Source organism: Perca flavescens, chromosome 17 (genome assembly GCF_004354835.1).
Source record: "Perca flavescens isolate YP-PL-M2 chromosome 17, PFLA_1.0, whole genome shotgun sequence".
Taxonomy (NCBI): Eukaryota; Metazoa; Chordata; class Actinopteri; order Perciformes; family Percidae; genus Perca; species Perca flavescens.
Window position 1 is genome coordinate 22,425,684 of NC_041347.1, and position 21,348 is coordinate 22,447,031.

The 21,348-nt window shown below is 39.2% G+C and overlaps 1 protein-coding gene across 1 annotated transcript in view; it reads right to left on the bottom strand.

The window, feature by feature from the left end:
• Window positions 1-20,344, bottom strand: part of chrm3a (cholinergic receptor, muscarinic 3a) — a 76,717-nt gene extending 56,373 nt beyond the window's left edge. Inside the window, exon 1 of the mRNA XM_028603563.1 lies at window positions 20,137-20,344. The gene's annotated coding sequence lies outside the window, so the exon portion shown is untranslated. The remainder of the gene's footprint in view (window positions 1-20,136) is intronic.
• Between the last annotated feature and the right edge of the window lie 1,004 nt (window positions 20,345-21,348).

Below are 21,348 nucleotides of genomic sequence, written 5' to 3' on the forward strand. Positions count from 1 at the left end.
AGAATCCTAAAGCTGCGTGGGTTGTTTCACCCATGAAGTGTACTGTACCTTGGAAAAGAAAGTGGGAAATGTGGGAATGTGAAAATGTAGGAGGCTGGAAGGGATGACAGGAAGAGGATGTAGAATATGTGTGCGTGTCTATGCATCTGTGTGTATATGAACACTTGCAGAACCCCCTTGAATTCTTTCATGACTGTAAAAAGATGCACTGCAGCTTAGGTGAGGAGGTAAAAAAGCTATGAGGAGGTAGGGAGGAAAATAAGCAGAGGCATGGCTTTTTACATTAGGCCTTTCATCTCTCTCCTGCCATCGGTCATCAGAAATGGGAGAACACCGACTCCCGAACACAGCACTCCATTCCAATTTCGTTTAGCTCAGGTCGAGTCGAGACACGAAAAGAATGAGAAAATAAAGAAGGCTATATTACAATGTCCCAAATGGAGAAAAACAATTATTCATGCACAAAGGAATTTAACTGCATTGTCTCAGCGCCAGTACCAACAAGAGAATATTCTTGGTTTTCAAATAAAGATGGTCTTCCATCAGGCGAAAGCTATTTCTAATCTTCATCTTGAAAGACCACTAATAGTCATGAAATACTTCCTGTGGACTCTGTTGTCCAAAAAAAGAAGCGAAAAATGTAGGCAAAAGGTCGACACTAACGACATCAGGAGAACAAACTTATTATGAAAACTCGCTCCCCTGGTTTCTTAAATCAGAGCACACTGTATGTCTCACACAAACAAACACACAGATGAAGACAAAGTCTTTTCTCACACATCGCTGAGGCTCACTGGGTGATTTTTAATGTCATGGCCGTTATTCGACATGCATAATGCTAAAAAGTGTTTGTGTTTTCAAGGAATCGCTTCAGAGCGAACCATAGGTTACGAGTGTTGTGAAAACTTGCCTTTAGAAATCATGGGAACAACATCTTTGGGCCATTTGTTTGCCTTTTCACAAATTATTTGTCCTGTTTGACCTTTTAATGCTGCACAAACAACAAGCCATAAACAGTGAGGAGCAGACCCAGGATCTTCACTGAGACAACATATTGAAAAATGAGACGAAGAAGAGATCTGAGCTGTATCTGTGCAGAATTAATGAAGTTATGTTAAAGTAATTATCTCGAAGATTTTCATTTACATAAATGTCTGTTAAAGGTGCAGTATGTAAGACTTAGTATGTAAGACGAAGCAAGTAATTAAAAAAAAAAATCAGGCTCCTCTGGCAGGTGTTTGGTGTTCCCCAACTTTGTCCTCCAGGCAGCGCTGCCTGGAAGGCACTAGGTTTAGGCAATGGTTAGGGTTAGGTGCCTTAAAGTCAACGGTCGCAGCGCTGCCTTGAAGTCGACGTTGGGGGCTTAAAACATAATTGATCCCTCTGGCACCACCTACAGCCTGTAGTGCGATTTGCAAAAATTCACCGCACCCTGTTCTGATGCACCAATCAGGGCCAGGTAGGGTGTCTAACTGAATGTCAATCACTGCTCATGCACACGCATTCATTCTCCCTTTTGGGTGGAGGGGCTTAGGAGACCGTTTTGGGCTTTAGCGGAAAGGGGGGAGGGACTGAGAAGTTGTTGATGTTCACATTTTTTGGCTAAGTCCTGGATCTTTACAGTCCTACCTACAGCAACTTTAAGTCACTATCTTTCGCAAAATGAGATAATACAATGGTGTTTGAGCCTATAACCCACAGATGAAAGTCCTTTGCATTTGCAGTATTACGAACTGGGTGTCTGTGGCGACATTACTGGGAAAGATTACAAGTGGTGCACAGTTAGTGACCGTTTTCCATCACCCAGCATAGTTGGGGCGCCAGAGAGGGTAGGCGGAGCTAACGCAACAGACTCGCTCTTCAACTTTTTTTCAGTCTCTGCTAGCATTGCGAGTAAACGGTTACTATGGCCAAACAAACAAAGAAAAGAGCAATATTACAGACAATGAAACTTCAAAAACAAGTGAAAGTGAAAATGAGATTCAAAAACCCACCTGCAATTACCGCTTATCGCCATAGATGCCGCCTAAGAGAACGAAACAGAGATCTTCGAGATTGTACTTTAACGGAACCACCACAGAGCAACCGGTGAAAAAACAGGTATTCTTCACTTTTCTCAGAAAAGCTGCGGTGAACTACAGTTATGACAGCTGAAGGGTTATTACCAATTAGAATGGCTGTGTCTCTGTGCCTGTGTGACTGGAAGGGGGGGACAGAACAGCTGAGCCTCTGCCACAGGAGGTGACAGAGAAAGAGACAAGCCGCAAACCAGTTATTCTCCTCAGGACCACAGAAGGGATAACAGAAAGAAAGAAAAAAAAAAGATTTAGAAACTGAGCCCTGCAGCTGGTGAAAATAAAACCAAGGAATACATATTTAGAAAACCAGGCTACCTGCAGTCATCTTCAGAAATTCTAAATTTTTTCCTTTTCAAAAACATGTCACCACAACATAAGCATTATTAACTTTAAAGATGCACTCAATGGAGCACACAGATGAGTCTAAAAGCATCAGCAGTGAGCTGGAAGTCATTTGAGGCTATCTTTAGGCCCTTTAACAAAATTACAAAGTGTTTCTTTCAGTCTATGATTTATTTCATTTTGTAGCTGTGTCATTGGCCAGTGGGATGCCAACGACCTAAAATGTGGGGCACAATTTATTATACAGTGAAGAGATAATTATGTTGAGGTACATGCTATTGTCTCCACAATAACTACACTCTGATGGGTATTAATGAGAGATTTTGGAATAGCAATCCAGACTAATTAAAACGCACTCTACATAATCTGAGAGATACTTTCACTTATGTTCTTGGTGGTCTATTTAAAAAAAAGAAATGTGGTTTTACAATTTATGCATTCATTTAAGCTAAAAATTGTTTATCCCTTACTTTAAGCTAACTGTTCTACTTCCCTGTTCGCTTGCTAACTGGCTTTCATGCACTCTAAATCGCAAGACGTAAATCACATTCTCCCCGGTAACTGCAGAAGCACCCCCTGGGGTACTAGTACCACTGGTTGGGAACCACTATCCTATAATGCAGCCTATTCATGGTTTGAGAGGGTACTTTATTTAAAAGGGGGAAAAAAAAACAAATTAGCACCTATGGTAATGCCTTTTTCCCCACTGTGGAACAGAAAATCATCTGTTGTTCAAAGTCTGAAAATACCTGCAGCACAGATGAACAGGAGGTCGGGGAATAATGAGCGACAATAAAATCATAAAAATGCAAAACACAATCAAAACAACACGCATCGGAGAGTGCAGCGGAACAGCCTTATTATACACCCATCCTGTCAACACATAAACGGATCCACAGTCCGCCGTTTGGAATAAAACAAATATAGAGAGGCTCATGCTCCTGCACTTCTTTGTTCCTTCTCTGCTCTGCTGGATCAAGAGTTAATTCTGCTCAGAGTGACTGTGGGCTGCAAGTGACAGCAGTGAATTAATGATTCATTATGCCCAGTGTAAGCAAATGGTGAGCCGGTGATTGAGGAAAATGGATTTACACCCATCCAACGCCAACCATGACATCTCTTCAGCTAAAAAAATATTCACATATCCACGTAGCAAAAGGTAAAAGGAGCACTGGTTTTTGAAACCCCAGGCTTTAAAAAAGAACACGCCAAATGTGCTGTTCAGATCCACACTTTTATTTATTTTTTTTAAACTACTTCTTAGAAAATGTGAAACCTAAAAACTTTGACACTCATAATCATTCATTATAAATGTGATATATTGCTTGCTCAGCCTGGGGCTTTCTCCTAAATGAATTTTCCATTTTCTTTTCATTTAGGCCAGCCACTTGAGTTCTCACAACATCGTAAACTTGCCATATGTTCAGAGGTACAAGATGAAGTATAACTGTAAAAAAGTTAGGAGTCTGTTGAGTTTGCAGGGCGTTTGATGCTGAAGAGGACATCATAAAAAATTGATAGTTCATGTTAAAAATATATCTCCAGTTTGCAATTATTAATGCAGAGAAAAACCTCACAATTAAAGCATGTGTAGTACATGCATATTCCATTAAGAAACACGCTGGTTTTAATGATGATGTGCTTTGAGGCGGTTTGTGTCAAACATACAGTAAGACTATTTCCTCTGGTTCAGAACTTGTGGCCCAGCTATAATACGAAAGCACTTTTCAGGTTTGCACATGCAAGTCCACAAACCTCTTAATCTGCTGTGTTCGCTGTTGACTTCAAGGCTGTAAATTCAGCCGAGCATCACAGATTAGAATCTTGCTTCTCTAGTTTCTATTTTAGGGAGAGCATTGTTAAAGTTCACAATGTTATATCATCACTTCCTCCTACCTTTTCCCATTTCGCCTTTACTCTCTATCTTTGTCATGACCCCAAGGGATAGCACGTGTGAAATATTCATTATGTTGAATTTATGTTTAAGATGCTGGGAGTGCAGTGCACCATACGACCAACACAGTTTGTGTCCTATGAGCTTGTGTAAATGCATTAAAAAGCTTAATATCTGAAAAATCAAATAACTCATCAACAGATGTTACAATCTTTAAAATTTTAGAGACATGACATTTGAAATGGATGATCTTATTCAGACAGGACTAAACATAGCAGGTTAAACAGAGAGCCACTGATGTCTAGAGGTCTAATAGATGTACAGCGAGCCATCTGCATGTGTCATTCTGATGGATGAGGTAGTAGCAGAGATGGAATGACCCCGCTGTTTAGACAAGCCTTGTGTGAGGTTGGGCCCTGTCCTATCACTTCCACTGACTGATGGTTGTATTGAACGTGAACACGCCCTTACAATCATAACGACAGTGCTCCGATAATGGCTGTGAATGATTTTGTCTGTTCCAGGGATGGGGGGAGGGAGGGGGGGTAGGTAAAAGCTATTCAATGTGTATGCATTTTGTCTATTTATCAAAGAGACAGTAGAGTAGAAGTAGAGTAAATGCTGTCGGTAAATACTGAACTAAATAAAAAAATTCTGCAATAACGATGCCTCAGCAGCACTCTGCGAGCAAATAAATTCAGCGTATATTACAGTGAGAGACGAGGGATTTCTCATTTCATTCCCCTGCAGTCCTCAGAATGATGTTACTATGAAGGAAGTGATTTTATCACAGACATCCAGACCTCCAAAGACTGAAGAAGTTGCAACATATGGGAATCAAATAAGGCAGTAAGGGATTTATTAAAAAACGGCCAAGAAAAATCTACTAATAGGGACAATTTCAAAACTGATTCAATACCAATACCACATAATTAAAACTTATTTTCAAACTTGCTGGATACTTGCACTTCTATCATTTATGGCATACTGTTACAACAAGAACGCAAACTAAAACAACATCCTTACAGTGAATTTGTTCTGCAAACCAAAGAAAAGTGACTGAAGCTCTGAGGAAAAAACGTCTGCCTCGGATGCAGCCATCTGCAATCTAATTTGCAATTTTTTTTCATGGCTCTTTGAACCATTTCACAAAGAGACCAATGGACTGTTATTCAAGCTCCCAGTCAAAGTAGGACTTTAGGTTTTAGAGGAGGCTACAGTACCTGTATTATTGTCTGCATGCTGAGCATGAAGTGGAGAGGATGGTTCAAACAAACTGTAAACAAACAAACAAGGAAGTATTAAGTATAAAACTGCTTAAATCAGCATATCCTGTCAAAGCTGCAGTGATACACGGCATACTGCACTTCATAATGTTTCAGTGCATTTGAAACATCTGCCCAGAGAATTTGTTCCAATAAATTAAAGAACTTGATTAGAATGCTGTGACCAACTGATCAGCTATGTTTTAAGCATTTTGACAGATTTTCCATTTCACCGTTCAGCAGCTCTTAGACATATTCAGCAGGGACACCTGGCGCTGCAAAGAGTCAAAACATATGAGTCATGGAATTTCAACTGTCTGGAGTCTACAGCACTCATCACTATTCTTGCCTTGTTAATGTAACTGTTCAGTGACAAAGCATTTCATTCAACAGCCAAATGGTCTCAATCCACCAAGCCTCTAGTCATTAAACACAGATTTGGCAGTAATATGATGACCGTTCTTCACATTAGCAAAAGATAGTTTGGAAACTAACCATGGAATTAAGGAGCCCAAACACTGGATTGTGAAAAATGTACTGTAAATAACCTCTGCCACATCCTGATTATGATCTATGGAGAACAAGTACCTTGCTGCCAAAGCTGAGATACAATAAAAGGGGTCATTACCAAAACAGGGAAATGACTCAGACAGTTTCACTTACTCTCCAAAGAACCGCCAATCATTGTTAATTCATTATATCTCCTCAGGTCCTGCTATCTAACATACAGAGAGGTCACAGGGTTATCCCGCTCCCCTGGTGGTTCTCAGCAGTTCAGGATTAAGCAGGATGTGACTGATGTAATGATAGGGGCTTAAGGAAAATGAGGCAGATGACTACAAACTGTAACTGCCCCTCCATGTCTCTGTAGAAAAAGAAATTTAATGAGATTAATTTAAAGAGCTTTAGTGAGACTAATCTGGATTTAAAACAAACACTGGTTAAATAAACATGAACAGCAAAAAGGAAGGATGAAAGAGGTGGCACAGCCAGAGAGAAAACTTCAGGAGTTTACTCAGGGTCATCGACAACATGTAGCCTTTTTAATGAAATATCATTGCGAACACGAGTGTGTGAGCGGAGAAGAGCTGCGGCAATTAATCCTACCAGCTGAAAGCTTTATGGAATCACACTCCTACCAGTATGTACAGCTTTTATTAGATCCCAGTGCCATGAGTTTTAGTTATTTAAAGACACTCTGTGCTAAAATGATTATGAAATTATAGCATCTGGTAAATTGTTACAATGGCTAACATTTTTGTTTGTAGCAAAATTAAACAAAAACTTGCTTGTTGCTTTTAGTCCATTAATTTCAGGTAAAATAGTTGCAGATGGGACTTAGCTCGTATCAATCTGTTTTCTTTTCTTGTGCGAGATTATTGTTTTTTATACATGGTCAAAAAACTAAATGTAATAAAAACCAAACTGTAGAAGTTTGCAATGCTGTCTGCCACAGTATTTGTATTGAAACCAACAGTGGGCAGCACAAAAGTGGGAATTATTAGCCAAGACACAGCCACTGTCAGCCTGTCGGTCAGCCGCTCTACTACTTTGGTCCAGACTGAAATATCTTAACAACTGTCATTAAATTTTGCACAGATATTTCCAGTCCCTAGAGGGCAAATCCTACTGATTTTGTTGATCCCCTTCATTTTGCTATAAGGCCACAATGAGGTTGACATTTGTGGTTTTGAGTGAAAATGTCTTAACAACTTCGGGATAGATTCCCATTCAATTTGGTAAAAAAATATAATAATTAAAATAAGCGTCAAGATGAGTTGCAATCACTTTGGTGATCCCTTGACTTTTCCACCATTGTTCAAAATGTCAGTGCTTTGTTTATGACCAAATACCAAAATGAATGACTTTTCCATGACCCTTAGCTGTACTTTGTGTTTAGTGCTGAATAGCTGTGTTACTTCATCCTCCTCAGTGCAAACAGATTTGTTGAAGCAGCAAAATTCTAAAACTGTACTAAAATGGTGTCTTGCTATGTGCCTCTGCCAGCGTTGCTACTGCTGGAGAATAAGTCCTTGTTTGCCACTTCGATTTGAAGAGATTTTGACTGAGCTTGTAGCCAGGAAACCAGACTTTATAAATCAAGCTGATTTAACCATTGTATTTTCATGTTTACACCATATATTTAGCTGAATAAATAGTGATAAATAATAAGCTCCCTCATCTCTAGTGTGTTGCCTGTATATGCAATAAATATGCCCAGCTTGGGTTATGATTACATTTCAAAGAAACACAGAGGGTATGGAGCCAATAAACAGTTTCCTTTTTTTATACCAAAGTACCCTGCCAGAAACTTTCATGTGGAGACATGCCAGGCAATTCCATCCATCCTCTCTTGCTTCTGGCCTGCTTTTCATCCCCAAAACACCACTAAAGTTAATGTACTCTGGCTGTCTAGTCCTCCACCAAATCTCCGCCATTTCTGTTACACCTCAGAATCCGTTGAGCTTGTCCAACGCCGATTTGAAATTGGATCAAAGGGTACAAAATACTTTTCTCCACAAAGATGTTCGATAAGACTTGTACCTGTTATTGTCAGTGGGTTTGAACAGCTGACAAAGATGAACACAATACAGATGACTGATCTTAAAACCTACTCCAGTGATTCATGTCATTGCCCTTCTCCCACAAAGCTTTCATGCCATGCCAAGATACATTCCTGCAATAGGTTTGAGATTATTATCACTTTGCTAAATGGAAGAAATCCCTGGAGAGGTGTTAAAGGTTTACACCTTTCCAAAGGTCCATCCATAAAACATGAAGGAGTGAAAATACCAGCAAGGAGAATCTGGCATTCCCTGATCCTGACTAAATCAAAATAGTTGTTTTGTTTTGTTTAGCTTTAATTCTCATTTGCTTAACACAGCTTTTGGTGGTTGGCAATCACATGACATCCAGCTTGGATTTTTACACGTGATTAATGCCTGCATGTTGTGTGAGTTGGGCCTCAAGTCGCTCCAAAATCAGGAAGTAGTACATTGTGGATGGCTAGCACAAACAAAGCTCCTTGAGCAGAAATGGATAAATAAAAGGGTCTTTTGAATGGCAAGTAAAGTTTCAAACCCTTCCAGATGGTTCTCTCGACAAGACTAAAGTTATTTGCATACTGTCGATGTGAATTGAGTTATTGGAGTACGTCGAGTTTTATTAAATACCACTTGTTGGCCAAGCATATGGCAGATGCAGCGAACCCTCTCCCCCTCGCCAAAGGCAGGCCACGCTGGATAGTTTGCAACAGAGAAGCCTGGACAACTCTTATGGGTTTGAGTTTGCCATATTATGCTTTCAGCATATTTTTTCAGCATACAGTACCTGGTTAATCTGGAGAATATTGTAGAGTGTTTGTAATTGTTTTGGATTGTTGCAATAATAATAAACATTTGCATAAAGAAAGCATATTTGTCTGCTCTCATGTTGATAAGAGCAATAAAAACTTGAAAAATATTCCTTTTAAAGTACATTTAGAACAGATAAAAAAAATTGTGATTAATTTGCGTTTAATCGTATGTTAAAAATGTTAATCAATTGACAGCGCTAATTGCTACTTAAAGTAATAATCTCAAAGATTTTCGTTTAAGTAAATGTCTGGTTGGTCAGCAAGCAACATTTGAACGTACTATTTCTTTCCAGTGCCTACTAGCGTCATGAGAAAACAGTTACCAGCTGATTGACGTCACACAGGCGACACTGTTTAGATCTTTGGGAAGTTAGATCCAAAAACACACCTGCAATTATTGCTTATAACGTTATAGTTGCTGCCAAAAAGAATGAAATGGAGATCTTCGAGATTGTAACTTTAAGTAAGGGACCGTTCGGTCTGCGTCCACCAGAGGAAAATAGGGGAGGGTCATGACTTTTTATTCTTTGTTGAGGGGAGTTTTTATTTATTAATTTTTTTTAACTTTTGTATTCATAGAAACAGCATAATTTCAAAGTGGCTTATTTGGTGCATATTTTTCCATGTAGCTCTTAGTCTCGGCCCTCCTTCGCCACCAGATGGGTCTGACCCATGAGTTTGGCTGTGGGGCACAGGGAGCACTGCTCCCCTGGTGGCTGAAATGGGTTATTGTATTGTTTAAAAAATGAGTGGAATAATGGCATGACAAGATATTTTATAAATATCTAAATAATATAAAACAACTAAATGGTGATAGGTAATACATCTGATTTCATATACTGCTTTTGTAAAAAAAAAAATTTCCTGGCTGATGATGCAAGCAGCAGGACGTAAAAAACAAAAATGAATGTTGCACTATCTGGACATCTTACCGTGCCAAAGTTGTAATAATGGTTTCCTAAATGCCACATTTGATGTCAGCTTACTAAGTGATTGCGGATTTTGTGTAGATTTGGACTTACGTTTATTCCACTTTGTTTAAACGGCGAAGTGGAGGAAGCCTAGTGACGAGTCCATAGCAACCAGTTTGTGTGTTGAATGTTACCCAGAGTGCCTTGCTGAATGGTCTCAATGTTTTATTGTTTTATTTCATGTGAATACTAGTTTATTAGATGAGTTACTTAGTATTTGAAGTAATGTAGTAATGCAGTAATGCAGGAAGTGTGCATTTAGTTTCCATGCTTATTGTGTTTCCACAACAATGTTAGTGAGTAAATCTACTGAAATGGCTACCACACCATAACAGAAGAGTGTGATGCGTCAGATGAGAATACAGAGGTTTAGTCACATATGTCATTGCTGTAAAATAAACAATGGTAATCTCTATATCCTTGCTAAGTGCAAACCAGTACAGAAGGTATTGATAAGTTGCTGGGGGAGGGTTATGCCTTTTTACCAAATCATTTTGGAGGGTCATAGAAAAATTATTACCAGCAAGGGGAGGGTCATGTCTATTTTTACTAAAGGTCCCAAAACTCCTCCGGTGGCCCCTGAAATAAATAACCAGCAGTCCCTAAAGGACCGGAGTACAACTACTCACTGATTATTCATCAACCTATTTTTTTTTTCAAAAAGGTGTATTACAGTGATAATTATTTTGTACAGTTTGTTAATATATAGGCCTGCACACAAAAAGAGTGAGGAGCTAATTGTAAAGGGTAAAGGGATGTACTAAGAAGGTTTCACTTACTCTACTTTAAAATCAGGCTGTTGTCTGCTTGTTACTATTATGAAACACTTCAATTCCCATAGGAACATTGCACATCTGCATGCCTCTGCATGTCTAATTCTGTCTCAGCTTTCAACCTGTCCAACAAGAGAACCCCACTATGCAGTAAACACTGACAATAAAGTATTGAACCACATACGTCTTTAGACGTACACTGAAAAGGGAGCAAATTGGAGTAAAATTATTTTCATACATCTTTTGTTGCTTTAGGCTCATGTAAATGTCAGCTGAGGATCACTGGCCTGGGGGCAGTGAGTCTTGTTGGCTTGGATAAATTTTTCTCAAAAGAATATAGCCAGAGGGCTCAGTCTACATCTTGCCCAAGCCTGGTACAAGTTCTACAACTACATGTGTCTTTCTGAAATGTCAATCAAACTGAGAAAGGAGGAAGACTCAAAGACAGGTGCTGGTTTTAACATGCTTCAAGAATGGGGGAAATTGTCACTCTTCCACCTGCTTTAGTAAAACTAGGAAAATCAAAAATTTAAAGTAGACTTGTTATTTTTGACTTTATTTTGAACATGTTAGTCTTACTTTGGCATTTGATGGGAACTTGGGCTGTTGATAATACTGAGACAGACATAAAGATCCAACAAGATCCAACATTCAAGCATAATTTAAAATGCAGGTAGAACAAACACACTTAAGACGGATGAATCAGGGGAATTTGTATAATAAAACCCAGCTGTCTAAACAATGAACTAGTTCCAGGAGTGTAATATTACAGTAAAGATCAATATTTGATCCCCAAAGCATGACTGCTGCATCTGTTAAAATTCTTAATAGTACTGTTCAAGAAAAAATAAAGCACAGACGTTATGTTCAAAATGTGGTTTGAATGAAATTATGAATGGACCCTCTTCCTCAACACATATGTATGTCATGCAAACACATACACACAGTGCATCAAAAAGGCTGATTTTGTTTTACAGATAATTATTTGAATTCATTAGGCTATAATACACTTTGAAACCACATTCATTGTCACAAAATCAAATCAACAACTATTGTTGGGATGCCTATACATACACTGATGTTACTCATGCCTCAGTAGCAGAATAAAAGCACAACATGTCAGACACTAAGCTGAACACATGGTGCAGGAGTTCAAACCACAGCACACACTGTATAGTAAGCTCATAAAAATGCTGCTGTTTTGCACAGCAGTTCTGCCCAAATCTTATCAAAAACACAGTTGGCAGCCACTCAGCACAGATATTATAAACTCTAACAGGTTGGGACAGCAGCCAATCAGCAACTCCAACTTCCCTCAAGCTTAGCGTTCCTCAAAAGTGTCCTTTATCAACACCCAGAGCTATGATCCTCTCCGTAGATATAATGGCCAGCCCATTCAGTCTCTCTTGTGCCATATGCTGCTCCACAAGTACTTAGTGATTAGTTCTGATTCGGAAAAACATCCCTCACACTGTTTTAATTGTGTGACAGGTGTTACATAAAAGAGGGGCCTATACTTCACTTTAAATTACAGAGACCCATTAGCAAACATGATGCCAAAACAACAGCAGTGCAGACACATTGCTGATGATCCACAAAAAACATGAGACTAAAGTCATTTCAGTTCTTTAAACACAAATATGTCCAAGGGACAAATCTAACTACTATGGTAATACTGTTGACATTTCTGTCACTTGTTCTAATCCTAAATTGAAAGAAGAATAGTCTGATATGGTTCATCTAGTCCTCATGACATGGCCTTCTCCTTCCTCCAGCAGAAAACATCACAGAAAAACCCTGTAAAATGAATAAGACATAGAGTAGCAAAGATAAATCATTTACACTGGAAAGTTCTTCACCTCACTTCAACCTCCAACCACTGGAGATGGAACGTTACAAAGCCAAAAAATGTGATTTCAGTCAGGTTAAACCTGAGTGCTTCGCACACAATTCAACTCATAAGATGTGCTTGATGAGCTGTATTACAAAAGTGGGAAGGTGTCAGCCAGAAACAAACAACTGGAGAAAAAAAAAAGAAAAGTGCAGCAGTTTTCAGTTGAAATGCCAAATATGTTAGGGCAGAGTCCTAAAAAGAACTCCTTGATTGACAAAATTAATTTTGACAGGAACTTAATCACACAGCAGCATCTAATCTAACTTTAAGTCGCCGTGATTAGACTTCAAACACTTTCAATTTAGTTTTAAATTAGGAGGTTCTTGTTGTGACATTAGTAAACTATGATTCATCAGGAATCATCTCACTCTTACCGATATAATGAAAAGGTATCCTCACTATTCCCAGAAATATATGTGCCTGAACATATTAAGTGATATGTAATCAGATTGTACTGTATGCTCATTGGAGAGGGAGCCCTCTTTTGTTTGGTTTTTTATTATACTTTTTTTTTCTGAGGTTTTTTCCATTTTTAGGGGGAATGTGATTTTCCTTATACGGATCGAGGGTCTACAGATAGAGGGTGTCATATGCTACACAGCTTGTAAAGCCCCTTAAGGCAACTTGTGATTGTGATATTGGACTATACAAGAGTTAAAAAAGCATTTTATATTGAGCCAACAACAGATGTGTTTGTCCACACTAACATCGGTCACAAGAGATCCTCATCCTGAATTATAAATTTAAACACATAAATATTAATTTTATTGCCTAACACATGTGACAGCGCTCTATCTACTCATCTCTGTGTATAATAGCATTGCTTATAACCCCATATGCCATTCTTCGGTGCATACAACATGCCACAGTATGTGGTATTTTTTGGGATTCCTTCAATTTGAAAAAAACAATCAAATATCCCGCTGACTGACATCACCGTCGCTTTACAATCATAACCCATAACAGCAAATTGCATCATATGGTGTTGCTTTAATGTTGAGAAACTGTTTCCTTGTGTGTGTCACACAAAACATTTGACGAGTAAAAGCATTTTAGTTCGTTGTGAGCATTTATCCAATAGTACATAAAGGCCTCTGTTCCAGGCAACATATCTTTTTGTTGAAATAAAAAAATAAAAGCAACAAATGCTGCATTGTTAGGAAGATGTAGAATACTGACATGCTCTTTGGAGAATTCAGCAATGTGGAAAACCAGAATCAATAGCAAACATTCACAGACAACTCTATTGTTAAAATATTAAGGCAATGTTTATTTAAAAAGGAAAAAAAAACATGCATTGTGGAATGGCACCATTGTATTTTCAGCCTCGAGTTTTTTAAATACTTTAAAAGTTGTCTTTGAATTTTGTTTTGTTGTATCCCTGGTGGCTAAAGTAGTTCACATTTGTTCCTTTCTTTCTTCTTTCCTCTCAGTTTCCCTTGATCCACAGAAGCAGTTCACACATTATTACAGGCGTGTAGTCGCCACTCTCTAAACATGATTTTGTACTAGCTACTTTCAGGATTATTAGCAATAGCATTATGAAACTAAAACCAATTTAAATGCAGTTTTATTAAAACTTTAATCTTGCAACAACCAGTCCCTTCGAAAAACCACAGAGTTTATGAAGAGGAGTAAACATTCGGCTCACATTACCTCAAAATGTTTATGAAGAGAAATTTGTTAGTTTTACATAGGCTTCAATGTTCCAAAGCTACTGTGGAGAGTTTTTGATAGATCAGTGTGCTACAAAACCATATTATATGTTAGAGTTTAATTAATGTAATCAATGCTGTGCAAAATTACATTACTCAGAATAATGAACAAGCCATCGATGACGGCAACATTAATCGGAATAAAGAAATATACGGCTGAATATTGAGAGTTAGAGGCTGGTCCAGGCCAAGTCAAGCATCCATCATCATCCATTTCTCCTTTTTGTTCCTTTGTCAAGAGAGCAGAATTAAAGAGTGAGAGAGAGAGAGAGAGAGAGAGAGAGAGAGAGAGAGAGAGAGAGAGAGAGGAATGATTTAAAATTCGGACAGAAGAAAAAGAATGTTAAGAGGAAAAATGAAAAACTCAGACCAAACATTGCTGGTGCCAGCTTGCTAGACATTTGTAAACTGTATGGAAATACTGGTATGGAAGGCAGCATGTGGGATGTTTCTGAGTGCAACATTTTTGCTTGATGGATACAAATGTGCTCCCACTGGAGAGTTTATATACCTAAAAAGACCTACATAAACCTGTGTACATAAGATCGCTGACCTCCACTCTGCCACTGTAAATCACCTTTCCTTTCCTGCCCAATACCTGACCTTTGAACTATATCTCACTTGCATTATCTTGATTTGTGTGTGTGCAAATTGCTGTGTGCTGAACATTCACAATATCCTAAGGTAAACATGGGGCAGCAGTTGTTAACAGCCTTGAAGTAAGCACCTTATTGGCACCAATAAGGGGCCGCTCCAGTTAAGCTTATGACAAGTAGTAAAGGTCAGTGAGTGACGAGTGTCAGTTATGTTGGCAATAAAAGCCTCAAATGCATCCGCAGGGCGCCATTATTGCAAGTAATTTAACCATGAGACGACAAAGAATTCAAGTTAAAGTGCTCATATTATGCTTTTTGGCTTTTCCCCTTTCCTTTCTTGTGTTATATCTTTTTGTACACGTTACAGTGAAAAAGCCCAAAGTCCACCGCAAAGGGACTTACCATCTCTCACAAACTGCTCCAAACAGCTCTATTGTAGTCCAGCCTTTACTTTGTGACAAACGTGCATCACTTTGTAACACACGTTATAATGCTCGCCTAGCTGCTAGCATGGCACTCCCTCATACTCTGCAACCAAGGGGGTAAGCTTCGCTTCAGATCTCGAAACTCCAATGGCGCCATTTTGTTGCTACAAAGCAATCACCTCCTGTTAGCATTCCACTGACCGCCATTTTTTTTTTACGTCACTTGACAGCGAATAACTTTACATCTGAAGCGTTTAAAGACTATATTTGTCCGTTATATGTGTATACATTGTATAATGTATAAAAGGTTCCATTACCTCGTACCTCACGTTATGGCTCCGTAGCAGACGTTTTTGTAAAAATAGGCTAACGATTGTGTTAACCAAGTGACTTACTGTCGCATAGTAGAGGAATTACCGTATAGTACAGGAGAAGCTCACAGGCAGTTTCGACTTACATTAGCTGTTTAGGTTTAATTACTAATGTTAACTAGCATGTTAGTTAGCAATAATTAGCCTGTACCTATGTTATCTCCTTACATATACCTACACTCTCCGTCTCTGTAAGACTGGGAATGATTGAGATTTCTCTTGGCACAGCTACCAGAAGACTTACAACTTTCAGACACTTGTGACTTGCTCACGTCACATTTACGTTGTCTCTGTCAGTTGGAGGCTGCGCAGTAAAGCAAGAGATCACCGGAAAAATGTGCTTCTAATATCCTTCACTGGTCTCCGTCCAGAGCAACGGGGTCTATTGGTCCATTATATATATGTCAATGTCTGCAACTGACTAGCTAGCAGTACTTACTGCGCATGTGCAACTCCCAACAAAGATGGAACAGAAGTGAGATGCCTCACTCTGTAGCTAAAACAGAGAGCTAAACACACAGGGTCATAGGCGGGGGAAGTAGGGGTGCTGTAGGTGTTGCAGCACCCCCTGTTGGCAAACAGCGATGACAATAAAATGATTGCTTATAAATATCTCTGGTTGTAGTTTCTGTTCCACGACATTTTGTATGTTATGTTTGGGGTGTGGGATGAAGAGACGGATCATTTAAGTAACAAGAGAGCTTTTCACCAGGGTGGAACAGCTGATCTCTTCACCAAGGTGGAACAGCTGATCCACTTGTCTACTGCTGGCTCCAACAGGTCTTTCTCAGCTCTTCACCACCTGAAAACCTGGCTCCGTAGCACTATCAGTCAGAGTAGACTTTCACATATCGCACTGCTTCTGCTGCTGTTTATCAGCCGAACTCCAGAGCGCAAATCTACGTTTGGCGTACCGAAATCATCATAAAGTAGAGACACGGTGTCTAATCTCTGCGTTGTTTTCCTGCCACCGTGCAGGCCCAGATGGTAGCCTATATTAAGCCTAGTATGATTGTGATTTATATATGCCTATTATGAAGAAACAAATAGTCTGTAACTTTTTAGAATTTGTCACATACTTTGCTGTTCGTTGTTCTGAGTTCGCCGTGCAGTACGCACCGTCAGCTCAGCTGTAGCCTACTTCATGGAGGGGAGGGGAGAGACAAAGCTAGAGTGGTTGTGCAATGTGCAGTACAACAAATATATGGTGTTTTCTGAAAATTAAACTACATAAACCTATTCTGGTACAACCTCTAAATACAATTATGAACCTGAAAATGAGCATAATATGAGCACTTTAAGTCAATAACGTGACATTTGCATTAGGCACCAATATAATTATGATAAAACCTTTTCCTAGGTATTGTATCTAAATTAATGGCCATGAAAATATATATATTTCTGCTCAAAACTTCCAGTTGCTTATTAGGCCACTGAAGTCAGTGTCTTCCCTGCACTGTGTCTCTGAAGCTAAACAGGTGCTAAGAACATGGGATAACAACAGTAGCTGCCCAGAGAGTGGAGACAAGGATGAAGAGGCCAAGCACTCCCTCCGCAAGGCTTTACTGTAATCACAGTCTTGGGCAGCTGGTCTACTCACTGAAGAAACAAGGATGGAGTTCAAGGCTGCATAAACACAGCTCTTTATCGAACAAGTGACACTGACTGTCAGCTTTCTATTTGGTGCTGAAATCACCTTTCCCATCAGCACGGAAGATTACCAGCACAGTTTGCACAGAAAAACACTTCAACTTGGGCATTTTAAGGCCAACTATTTGATGGAATTTCTGTTATTGTATTAATGATTGAACTGAGAAGGAAACGTTTCTGCTGTCTAAAGATAGATGCTGTGCTTCGCTCTGTTGTGGTCTGCATGGCTGTGAAAGTGGATTAAACAGGCTTTAACATCAAGATGAGCTCTAATGAAACCCGATGGGGGATTTAGCCTGTCTGTTTGGCCAGCTGACTCCTGTAAAATACCCATCACTGTCTCCTGTTGCCTGCTCTAAAAGTAGCCTGGTGGTGCCAGTCAGTGCATGCTGTGGCCTTACACCATTTGATGCTTTTGTCTGGATCATACAGCAGCTAAAACATTCAATCGCACCATACATGTTTATTCTGTATTCTTGTGTCAATCTTTGCCTAAGGCAAGGCAGTTTTATTTGTATAGCACATTTGAGCAAAAGGGCAATTCAAAGTGTTTTACATAAAACATTAAAGAGCAGTTAAAAACAATAAAAAAATTATAAACAGATAAAGTATGACAACAAAATTTACAGTGCAGTATAAGAAATTAACAATTATTTAACGCTGAATCGCATCTAATCATACATGTTTATTCTGTATTCTTGTGTCAGTCTTTGCCTAAAGACATCTGTCACACTCCCATTTAAAACTGAAAAAGGATTTGTCTGATATGTACCCTACTCATTTTATTGCTTTAAAGGAAAAATTTGACATTTTGGGAAATACGCTTATTTGCTTTCTTGCCGAGAGTTAGATGTCCGTATTGTAAATATGAAGCTACAGCCAATTAGCTTAACTTAGCACAAATATTGGAACCAGAGGAACAGCTAGCCTGGCTCTGTCTGAAGGCAAAAAACGTATTAGCTCACTAATTAATTTATATCCCATTTGTTTATTCTGTACAAAAACCCAAGAGTAAATTCAACAAGTTGTGTTGCCAGTGGTCAGATTTTGTTGCCTTCGGACAGAGCCAGGCTAGCTGTTTTCACGTTTCTTAATGCTAAGCTTAGCTAATATGCTGATTGAGCTTCATATTTACAGACATGTATTGATGTTTTTATCTAACTCTGCAAGAAAATGACGAGAGTATTTCCCAAAACGTCAAACTATTCATTTATTGATGAAATGAAGGGAAAAGGCTTGACTTTAGTCTTACTATAGCAGAAATATACCTCAAATATGAATTACAAAAGGAAGGTTAACCTTGCACTTCTGTACATTCTTTTTTCAACAGCATCAGTACATATTCACACGCTTGGTAATAATGACCCAAAAAAACATCTGCTCTACATGCCTCTGCAAATTGCCCCAAAAAATTTAATGTTTTGAATTTTAAAATGTGCCAACAAGCCATCATGTGCAGCAACCACGTAGAACCACAGGTACAGCAGAAGATAGAAGCAAAGACATTTTCATTCTACTTAGAGCCATCTACCCTAATGTCTGAATCCTCCACCCTCAGCCCATTAAGGAAAGTCATAATGATGATCAATACGGTAGTAGCACTGTGCACAACAAAACCATCTATCAAGAGAGGTAAGCTTATAAAAATATTGGTCAACCAATATTGACCGTGGCTCAAACAATACATCAAGCCGTGAAAGCTCTATTGCTGTTCACCTTTTTCTTCTTTGTGTCTGTTTTTCTGATGTTTTTTTTCTCCACTGTGTCTCTCCCCACAGCAGGGAATGGAAAGTCATAATCGTCTAAACACATTCCTGTTCCATCTTTAACAGACTAGTAACAGACAGTGCATTCACCAACACAGAACTTAACTGCACTGTTCCCTAACAATGGCTTTGTTAATATATTGATATATAAATCATGATGATGGGTTGATTTATATGGAACACATTTAAATGTGAAACTATCAGGGTTTGCAGCCATGGTGAAATAGTTTGTGCTTCATATACAGCTACTGTATTGTCAAACTCACACTCTGGCTTCTGTGATGAATAACTGCAGGCATGGACCAAAAGGAAAATATTTGCACCATGGCACAGATGCCATTCCCCCTGCTCTTACTCATTATCCAGCACAATGTCAAAGTACCCCAAGTTCACTGAGAGGGAACATTCCTTCACATTGCCATCTATGGGCATCACAAATAAACAGTCACCCCAAATCATGAAAGACTTCCACTTGCCATGTAAGGACACGATTAATTTCCTCCTCTGTCCACACAAATGCAGTAACAAATACTTTATATCTGATCACCATAATCACAATAAATGTCCACAAGACAAGAGGGAGAATACGCATCACACGCTACATAATGCTTCACTTTCAGAGGATTCAAAATATGAAAACAAATATTTTTTCCGTGTTTTTAAATTTACTTTACAGATTTGCTTGAGAAGCCACGCAGCCTTTTTGGAGGAGAGCAATCTGAGGAGTGCAGCGCGCAGAGGGGTTGGGCAGGGATGCTGAGCCGGCCAGCGAGGGAACAGCAGCACTTGTTTGCCAAACTTGCGATTAAACATAAGCACATCTAAGACGAGCTTGGAATGATATACTGAATATAATATATATCCGTTTTGAAGACAAGCAAGTAATCATTAATATTCTGTTGTGTCTGCAACTTCAAAGTGTAGCGTTGTACGCCTATAAAAAAAAGCGTTGCAGAATCGGTTCAGGGAGTAGAAGACCAGATACTTTGCTGTGACAAAATATTTCCAAAACTTTCAATTTGTTGTCTTATGTTCACCTACCTTATAACATTCAATAGAGCACGGGTCAAAAGCAGTACAGGTAGATGGGAAAATGGCAATCCAGTCAAACTTGTCACGGGTCCATGTGTGGCACCGCAGCAGTACGGCAGTCCAATCTAGTCACATCTGAAATGATAACGATACTTTGCTAAGGAGGCTCGCCTTCTATCGTCACCGAGCCTGGGGTTGGACGGCGATGTGAGGAGCACCGCGGGATCTCCAGGGCGCACGAATAATCACTGCGTCAGGATTGGCCAGAGCGGCCGTGACGCGCCGGCAGGTGGCACACCCGGCAAATAAAAAAGTCCAGATTCATTCATTGATAATAGCTCTGGGAAACTGTGGCAGCTCAGCACTCACAGTGGCAGATAAACACGACAACCATGGGAGTCATATAAGATCAAAATGGTCAGGGTCCTCCTTATTCCATATCTGTCTCTCTGCAAACTCTGTGAGTCTATGCTATTTCCGTTTTAATGGGACAGTGTCACCACCCAAAGCTTCAAGCTGTTTCATTTGGCACAAAATACTGAGCTACTTCATTTGGCACAAGTCCAAATTACACGTTTTCTAAATTATTTTTAGCCTTTCTTACTTATGGGGCAAAAAAAACTCGTTGGATTCAGCGGGATGCAAGTGAAGATGAAGTCTAAATATGGAGACTACTGCAGACACTTACACCTAAATAAAATCAGAGCTAAAAAAATAAATAATTATAATTTCACTTGTTTATTTCACCCAATGTGGGGGAAAAAACAAGTCAAGTGGAAACTAAGTGTGTTTTGACACTTATCTGAGAGTAATTCAAGGAGCCACAGCAATTATTTTAATAATTTTTTATATAAACACAAATAAGGAGTGAGTGGTAATCCTTGGAGGAATGTGTAAGCCAATTATGGCTAGCTGCAGGGACTTGTGGAATGGAGCCTCAGAGCTTCCTGCTCAGGCTCACTGCAGACCCTCGGACCACATTTCCTGTTCCCAGTGCACAGGCAATATTTCTATGAAAATACAGAACGGTTAGAGACATGAATATGATATCATGCCGTCCAACATTTACAGTGCTCTCATCATCCTAATGCCTTGTAGGCTATTTGACACTGTGTCTGTGTGTACTTTATCATCAGTGGCATGTATGCATCCTGTAAGTGAGGAACCAGTTATTTCCATCTGGATGCTGGTGTATATGAAAGTGAGTGAGTGAGTGAGTGA